Source organism: Chrysochloris asiatica, unplaced genomic scaffold (genome assembly GCF_000296735.1).
Source record: "Chrysochloris asiatica unplaced genomic scaffold, ChrAsi1.0 scaffold00421, whole genome shotgun sequence".
In the NCBI taxonomy this organism is placed as follows: Eukaryota; Metazoa; Chordata; class Mammalia; order Afrosoricida; family Chrysochloridae; genus Chrysochloris; species Chrysochloris asiatica.
The window spans coordinates 539,390-548,867 of NW_006408939.1; positions in this window are offsets into that span (position 1 = coordinate 539,390).

Here is a 9,478-nt window from a genome sequence, read left to right on the forward strand (position 1 = left end):
TTTTTTTAATTGATAATAGTCCTGTCCTCAAAATCATTTTCCCCCCATGGCAAAAATGACTTGAAGTCACTCTAATGAATGTAAGACACATGTGTTACTGAGAGAATTTGTCTGTAGCCATCCATTACTCGCAAAAACATGTTTATATGTATTTTGTTTGGAATAAACTTCTGCCTGATGAATTGTAATGTTAGTAGCAGTATTCTTTGAATTATCCTCATACTGTTGTTAGTTGCTTTGTTTCCACTTGCACACTGTTTTGAATTAAATTGTGTCTCCTAGAAACAATGTTGTAAATCTTAACCTTTATGTTTATGGTTATAGAACCAACTGGGAATGTGTTGTCTTTATTATATTAACAGGCAAATTAGTGTGTCTAAATCAATCTCTTTTGAGACTTAAAAGAGAATTAATAAGCAAGCTACAAACTGGAATCCAGGAAAAGGGATGCAAAGTCACATTAAGGTCACCCAGTAGCAGAAGTTTAGAAGAGACAACAAGGACCTTCCTCTATGGAATAAAGAGACAGGAAGTCTTCCTTTATACCTGTAAACGTGAATATGGACATCTATCCTCCTAAAGGGAATCCTGGTATGGCACTGTTGGAAAAACACTGGACTGCAAGTCTGGTTTGAACTACAAGATTGGCAGTTCAAACTCACCAACCATTCCTCAGAAACCCTATTCAGGGTTGCTATGAGTCAAAATCAACTCGATGGCACTAACAACCACAGCCTCCTAAAAAGCTCTGGTGTGGCTCTGTAGGATAAGCACTGGATTACTAACCATAACTGGATTACCAGCCACTCTCAAAAATCCTATATAGGATCACTTTGAATCAGAACCAACTCAATGTCACACAACAACAGCATCCTTCTAAACAGTCTAAGTATGGGTGCTGTTCTAATACCTGCAGTATGAATGAAAATGGCTTTGGAATTGGAGAACAGGTGGAGTATGAAAATACTTTTAAAGTTTCTAAATTCCCATGAAGATACTGCTGGGAGACTTATGGATGCCATATGTGATTCTGATGAGGACTTAGAAGGAAGTGAGGAGTGCTATAGATAAGTCTTCTTCATCCTAGAGAGCACATATGACACCAATAATGCATGTTGGTAGAAATGTGGGTACTAATGATCAAAGACGAGAAGAGTTGTGGGAGGACATTAAGAACATCATACAGGAATAAAGCAAAAATACAGGAAACTTAACAAAACTGGATATCAGAATGAACTCTGAAACTTGCTTTCCAGTATAGAGCTGTTAAAGCAAATGGAAGAAATGAGGAGGTAAAAGAGCTGAACATAAAATTTCAAAATGCAGCTCAAGAAGACAGTCAAGTATCATAATAAAAAGTGCAAATACCTAGAGGTAGGAAACAAAAAGCAAAGAATATGCTCAGCATTTCTCAAACTGAAAGAACTGAAGAAAACATTCAAGCCTCGACTGGCAAAATTGAAAGATTCTATGGACAGAATATTGAATAATGCAGAAAGCATTAAAAGAAGATGGAAGGAATACAGATTCACTGTACCAAAAAGAAATAAAGCATCAAAAGAAGATGGAAGGAATACAGATTCACTGTACCAAAAAGAAATAAAGCATCAAAAGAAGATGGAAGGAATACAGATTCACTGTACCAAAAATAAATATTTGATGATCAACCATTTCAAGAGGCAGCATACGATCAAGAGCCAATGATACTAAAGGAAGAAGTCCAAGGTACATTGATGGCATTAGCAAAGAACAAGGCTCCCAGAATTTATAAGATACAAGCTGAAATCTTTCAACAAATTGATAAAACACTGGAGGCACTCACTCATCTTTGCCAAGAAATTTGGAAGACAGTTACCTTTTGAACAGATTGGATTTGGAATGTACCCATTCTTTATAATGTTGGTTAATGCGCTGGACTACAAGGTCAGGTGTTCAAGCTCTCCAGTCCCTCCTTGCAAACCCTATACAGGGTCACTATGAATAGGAACTAACTCCATGGCACTTAACAACAACAACAAAAACTAACTTTATTGTTCCCCAAGACTATGGTCTTGAGTGCCTAGGACTAGCAACTCATCATCTCAAAGAGTTTGGTTAGCATTAATATGTTTATGTAACTTTTCTCCTGTAAGATCTACTATAATTATAGATATATTTGCAACACTAATGAGGGGAGCATCAAAAATTTGTGGAAACATCCCATTACCTTTCCATGAACACTTTGAAACATCCTTAAACAAATACATATGTAGAAATATCCCCTGTCAAATTTATACCTGGATGTACTTCCATTTACCTACCAACCCCTTTTTAGCTTGAATTTTTATCTGTACATCACTCAGATTATCATTTTTTTTTTGCATGATTTTGTATGACAGACACATAGACCAATGGAACATAATTGAGAACCAGAAATAAATTCATACATACATTTATGGACAGCTGATCTTTGACAAAGGGTAAAAAATCCATTATAGGGCAAACAGTCTCTTTAACAAATGATGCTGGCTAAACTTGATGTCATTTTGCAGAAAAATGCAACAGGACGCATATCTCTTAGCATTTACAAAAACTGAGTCAAGATGGATTAAAATGCTAAATTTTAAAACATCGACATTTAAATTATTTTTCTCGTTTGATTACTTAGTTTTGTTTGGTTGTCATTTTATTTTTCGTCTCAGATAAATGTGTGATCTCTAAGGGGTAAGGATGCTATATTTGTTCATATATATCTACAATGATTATCACAATTTCTGGCATATAGTAGAGGTTGAGTAAACATTTGTTAGGCAATTGAATAATTTACAGACTAAAAAATGAATGAATTAAAGAACAAAATACTTTATATAAGTAGATCTGTAGTTGTTAAGGAGAAAAGTATGAAAAATAATTGAGTAAATAGTTATACTTTTAAAGGGAAAGAGGAAGACATGAAAGAAAGACCAAGAAGTCAATTTTGAACATTTAGTATTAAAATATTTTAAGAAATCCAAATGGAATTACCATGGTGTAGGTTGGATATTCAAGCCTGGAACTTTTATTTTTAGCTCTCCCCAAACTTAGGTCTATCCAAACTTATTTTAATAGAGTCCTGGTGTGGCATTGTGGGTTAATGTGCTAGACTGCAAAGTCGGTTCAAACTGCAAGGTTGGTGAGTCACTCCTCAGAAACTCTATATAGGATCATCATGGATGAAAGCTGACTCAATGGCACTTAACAACAATAACAAACTTATTTTAATTAATTAATATTTGTGAGACTAATTCAGCATAAACTCTATGATATACCAGTTAGTCTCAAAGAGCTTCAGGTCGGATAAAATATGCTGATATGTATCTTCAAGATGCTAAACAAATAAGAAACTCAGAATTTTAAAAATCAGAGAAGATAAAACTATACCTAAATAGAATTTTAGAGCATCATATTACTTATAATATATATTCTTTCAAAGATGAAAAGAATCTAATATTCCCTGGTATTTTATTTGTCTCTGTCTCCCATGGTGGCTTCTGAACTTTCACACAATTGGATTCCTATTTTACTATTCATATCCCCACCACCTGGCACCTGGTAGGCATTAATAGATATAAATAGAATCAAATCTCATTAATTATTTAAATGACAGCTTTTTGTTATTCTTACGTGCCATCAAATTGGTTCAGACTCAGAGCAATGTTGTATAGGGTTTCCAAGAAGCAACCGGTGGTTTTGAACTACTGACCTTGCTGTTAGCAGTCCAGTGCTTATTCTACAGTGTCACACCAGGACTCCCACTATCTACTGATGCAACATTTAAATTAGAGGCAAAAGTGAGTTATTCATATTATCAGGAGGCTTATGGGATGTGGATTAACTTTAAATTATATTTCACTTGAATGTTTATAATAACCATATTTTTATTTCTTCTGTAGGAATCAATCTGCAAATGTAGTAGTTTTCTTTTTTTGAACAAATGATTATTTTGTTCATCTATTCATATATAAATTTGCAATTGTTTTTGTTTTTATACATAGTGATCCCATATGACAGAGTTGAACTTCCCAATAGGTTTGCCTAGGCTGAAGACCTTTCCTGGAGCAGAAAGCCTCATCTTTCTCCCACAGGGCAGCTTGGGAATGGGAACTGCTGCCTTTGTGGTTCATAGTGCAGTGAACCACACTCCACCACCAACACTCCACAGCAATTTTAATTATCCTAAATTTTTATTTCCTAAAAGGAGCTTTTTACAGATTCAGTTAATTAAACATTTTCTTTAATATCAATGGCTTCATTTATAAATCAATATATAATTTAGAAATATTTCTTAAAATTTTATAGATGACAGTGCTTTGCACATTTTAATTAGCCAGGCATAATTAGGAAAGCTAGAGTCAGATATCCTTTGATAGTTAAATCAAATTTCAGTGGTAATAACCTACCTGGCATCTATGCAGAGATTCTTGGCTCTAATGTCAAAATTCGCCATAGCAATCTAGATAGTCTTCCTTTGTGTTCCCTGGGAACTGGCTCGATTCTTATTTTCTGCCATCATCCCAGTGAGAAATTTAGAGAAATTGCCAGATGGCTCATCATAAGAAGAACTGTGTAATCAGGAAGAATTATGAAATAAAGCAATCTTTGGCAGAGAAACGAGTTAGCAAAACTCATTGTTGTTGTTGTTGTTTCATGATCCACATTTCTGTTCTCAAAGAGATAATACAATAGTTGAAAACTCAGATTTCTTTAGGATTAGAAACCATAAAGCTCATTTTACTTTATAAGAAACTTTATTGATACTCTGTTTGTTGTTAAGTTCTTTAGAGTCAGTTCTGACCTATAGCAACTCTGTATTTCCTATGAGGGCTGGTGGATTTGAACTGCTGAACTTGAGATTGATTAGTAGTCCTTTGCTTATCCTACAACAACATATCAGGATTCTACTTTACTGATTATACTATGTAAGGTATTATTACTCTTTAAAACATGGCAGAAAATGTCCAATTAAAGATAAATAAGGTAAAGCTTTCAATTGAAATTAAGTCTAATAATTTATTTGATTTATGAAGAGAATTATCAGAAAATCTAATAACACATTATTCACTACAATTTTGGATTTAAGATCTTTTAGACATAGATTAAATGGTTTATTAATTACGATATACAAGTATAATAATATGTCAAGTTGATAAAACTATTTGGTCAAAAATCATAAAGGAAAACATGTAAAAAAATGAGCTAACAGTCCTATTGAAACTAAGACTGCACATCTCTTACAATTATCTGCTTAGAAATTTATAATCATCTTCTAAATTGATTATGATAATACCCTTTAATAATAATAAAATATTAATGTTCCTTGTGACATTCTCGTATTTAAGGACCTCTCTTTTGTTCACAATTGTTTCAAATTCAAACTCTGAAATGGAAGCTATTCCTTACATACATGTTCATCCTTGTTTTTTACAGCCCCTAACATACCCCATTTTCCATGGTGAATTCAATGAATTCCTTATTTATTCTCATTTTCATGCTATTTACTAATCTAGAATATACTCTATCCTCAAATCCTAAACCCTATGTTGTTCTTGGTAAGTGCTGTCGAGTTGGTTCCGATCCATAGCAACCTTGTACAGGGTTTCCTAGGAGCAGCTAGTAGGCATGAGATGCCGACATTGCTGTTCAAACCGATTTTGCAGCCCAGCAAATTAATACACTTCATAAGTGTCTTATATGTATGCAACATTGTAAGGAGCTCTGGTAGTATAGTGGTTATGAATCAAGGTCAGAAGTTCGAAACTACCCACTGTTTCACAGGAGAAAGATGAGGCTTTTATTATCTTGTAAACATTTACGGCCTCTGAAACCCTATACAGGCTCGCTGTAGTCAGAACCCATTCCACAGCACATAATCACCACCACCACCAAGAAGCACAGTGTGGGATTCCTGGTGTGGCACTGGACTGCCAGCAACCTTGTTTGTGTTGTTGAGTGCCATTGAGTCGGTTCTGACTACTAGTGACCATGTATAGGGTTTCCGAGGAGTTGCTGGTGAATTTGAACTGTTGACCTTGTGATTTGCAGTCCTGACTAATCCTACAGTGCCACACTAGGAAAGTTGTTGTTGTTAAGTGCCATCAAGTAGATTTCAACCCATAGCGACCCTGTACAGATTTCCAGGATCAATTGGTGAGCTTGAACTGCTGATCTTGCAGTTCAAACTGCTTTGCAGTCTGGCTCATTAACCCACAGCGCCACACCAAGGTAGGTAGTTTAAACCCACCAGAGGCTGCTTGAAACCCTCTTCAGGGTCATCAAGGATCAGAATCGATTGGAAGGCACTTAACAACAATTGTTATTATGTGCCCTGGAGTCAGTTCCGACTCATAGCGACCCTGTACAGGGTTTCCGAGACTGTAAATCTTTATGGGAGCAGAATGCCTCATCTTTCTCCCGCGGAACAGCTGGTAGTTTCTAACTGCTGACCTTGCGGTTCTCAGCCTGATTCATAACCACTACGCGACCAGAACTCCTTAACAACAACATACATTTTTAATTTTATGTAATTTAATATCAATAGTCTCATTTTTTAGTCCTTTTAAAATCAGGTATCAAAATGACTTTTTTACTCTTCTTTTCTTACTAGGTACAAATATATTGCATGGTATTTAGTAATGTACATAAAAGAAATTTAAAATATCTTATATAGTAAATATCTGTTTCTCCCATGTTTTACCAAAACATTCACATTATTAATAATCCTGAAATAAAATTTTGATTGTGGATCTTTCTGGTATTATATCATTCCCTCACACTTCAATATTGATAGGATAAATTACTCACTTCCTGGTTTATGATTTCTACGATGTCTAATATCAAAGAGTACAGCCTTTAGTATGGATTACACTTCAAAATAAAGAAAACAAAATTATGCACAATTAGACCTATAAGCAATATGATGGCAAAGGGAAAGTATTGAAGTTGTCAAGAATTTCATTTTTACTTCGAACCACAATCAATACTCATGAAAATAGAGGTCATAAATCAAACAACATATTGCATTAGACAAATCTGCTATAAAGACCTCTTTAAATAAATCATTTTGATGACTAAGGTGTACATGATCCAAGCCACATTATTTCCAATCACTTCAGATGTGTGTGAAAGCTAAACAATGAATAAGAATGACTGAAGGAAAATTGATGTATTTGAATTATAGTGCTGTTGAAAAATATTGAAAGTATCATTGACTTACAGAAGAACAAACAAATTTGTCTTGGAAGATGTATAGCTGGAATATTCCTTAGAAGCAAGGTTGGTGAGACTTTGTCTTTTGTACTTTTGAAATGCAATCGGAAAAGACTGGTCCCTAGAAACTGACATCATGCTTAGTAAAGGAACGGATCAGCAAAAAGAGGAAGACCTGCAATGAGAAAAATTGATACCATGGCTGCAAAAAATGGACTCAAAGAGCAAACATTTTGAGGATAACATAGGACTGGGCAGGATTTTGTTCTGTTGTACAGTATAAATTGACTCAACAGCATATAACATCAACAACATGACACCTAGAAAGATTCTTTATGAACACCATCCATGATTATACCATTGTTGTAGTTAAGTGCCACTGGGTTGGTTCCCATTTACAGCAATCCTGTATAGGGGTTCTGAAGAGCAGTTGGTGAGTTTAAACAACTAACCTTGCAGTTAGCAGTACAATGCTTATCCTACAGTGTCACACTAGGACTTTAACATACAAATATTCAAAAATATATAGAGGATAAATAAGAAAAAGTAAGGACTCAATAATCAGTTTTCTGGAAATAGATCACTAGAGATAATAGTTAATAGGATAGAATAATAATATAATATAATAATAATAGTTAATAGAATAGATATATTTCCATTGATTTTGAGTTTGTTTTTGAAACATTTCAGTAGTTGTAAGGTACTACGTGGTATCTCAGTTTGGTGTGGTTTAGTAAGAGCAGAATGTGGCTGCATTGCTAGTCAGATCTGAATGTATGAGGCAGGTGAAATGCCAGGAAAATGGATCCATGCATACAAGTGAAGAATTTGGTAGTATGTCTGGAAGTCACTGAGCATGAACAGTTATGGGAGCAAAAGAAATCTCAGAGAAAACCTTAGTGTCCTAAAAACACTCACTAATTTCTGTATTTGACATTATCTTTATCATGTATTCCTCTTACCACACAGTGGCTCCCTATATAGATACATTCTATTTTTAGTTCCCACTCAAGTTTTATGATAAGTTCAAGTTCTAATTTCAGCCTATCACTTTTTCCCACTCAATCCTTTTTGTTTGTTTGATTTTCCTACTCGCACTTTGTTGTTGGTGTTAGGTGCCATCAAGTTGGCTACAACTCATAGAGACTTATTCACAGCAGAAGGAAACACCGGATAGCCCTGTATCATCCTGACAATTGTTGTTATGTTTGAGTCCATTAATCCATCTCCTTGTGGGACCTCCTTTTTGTTCCTGAGTCTCTACTTTGTCAAGCATGATGTCCTCTTCTAGGGCTGAGTCCATTTTGATACCATGCCCATTGTTCAAGAGTTAAAGTGTTACATATTCACTTCTAAGGAGCATTCTGGTACTTCTTCTAACAAAAATTTGTTTTTCTTCTGGTGTCATTGTTGTTGTTAAGTGTCATCAAGTTGGTTCTGACTCATAGTGGTTCCCAAGGAGTGACTGGTGGGTTTGAACCACTGACTTTGTGGTTCAAAACAAACTTGTGGTCCAGTACTTTATCCCATAGCACCACACAAGGATTCCATGGTATTTTCAATATTCTAAAACCACAATTCACATGCACCAATTCTTCTCCAATCTTCCTTAATCGTTTGTCTAACTTTCACATGCATATGAGACAATTGAAAATACTATGGCTTGGATCAGGAGCACATTAGTATTCAAAAGTTACAACTTTACTCTTTAACACCTCTTTAAGAAGTCTTTTGCCACAGATGTCTCTAATGCAGGACTTCCTTTGATTTCTTGAATGCTCCTTCCATGAGCATTGATTGTAGACCAAAAAAAAAAAAAATTAAATCTTTTACAACTTCAGTATCCCTTTGATCTTCTCAAATGACTGCCTTTTGAATTATAAACAGGTTCCTCATGAGCACAATTATGTGTTTTGGAATTCCCATTCACTAAAATGTTATCCATAGTTTGTGTGATTCACATAACCAGATGTCTTTGCAGTCAAGAATACTTACTGATATTCTCTACTTTCAACAAAAATCCATCTAATATCAGCAAGGATATCCCTTATTTCACTTCGTCATGATTTGGCTTGAATTTTTGACAGCTCCTTGTCCATATACTGCTGTAACTGTTTTTGGAATTCTCTTCAGCAAAATTTTACTTATAAGTGATATTAATGATATTGTTCTATGATTTCCACATTTCATTGGAACACTTTTGTTGGAATGGACACAAATACAGATCTCTTAAAATTGTATGGCCAGGTAGCTG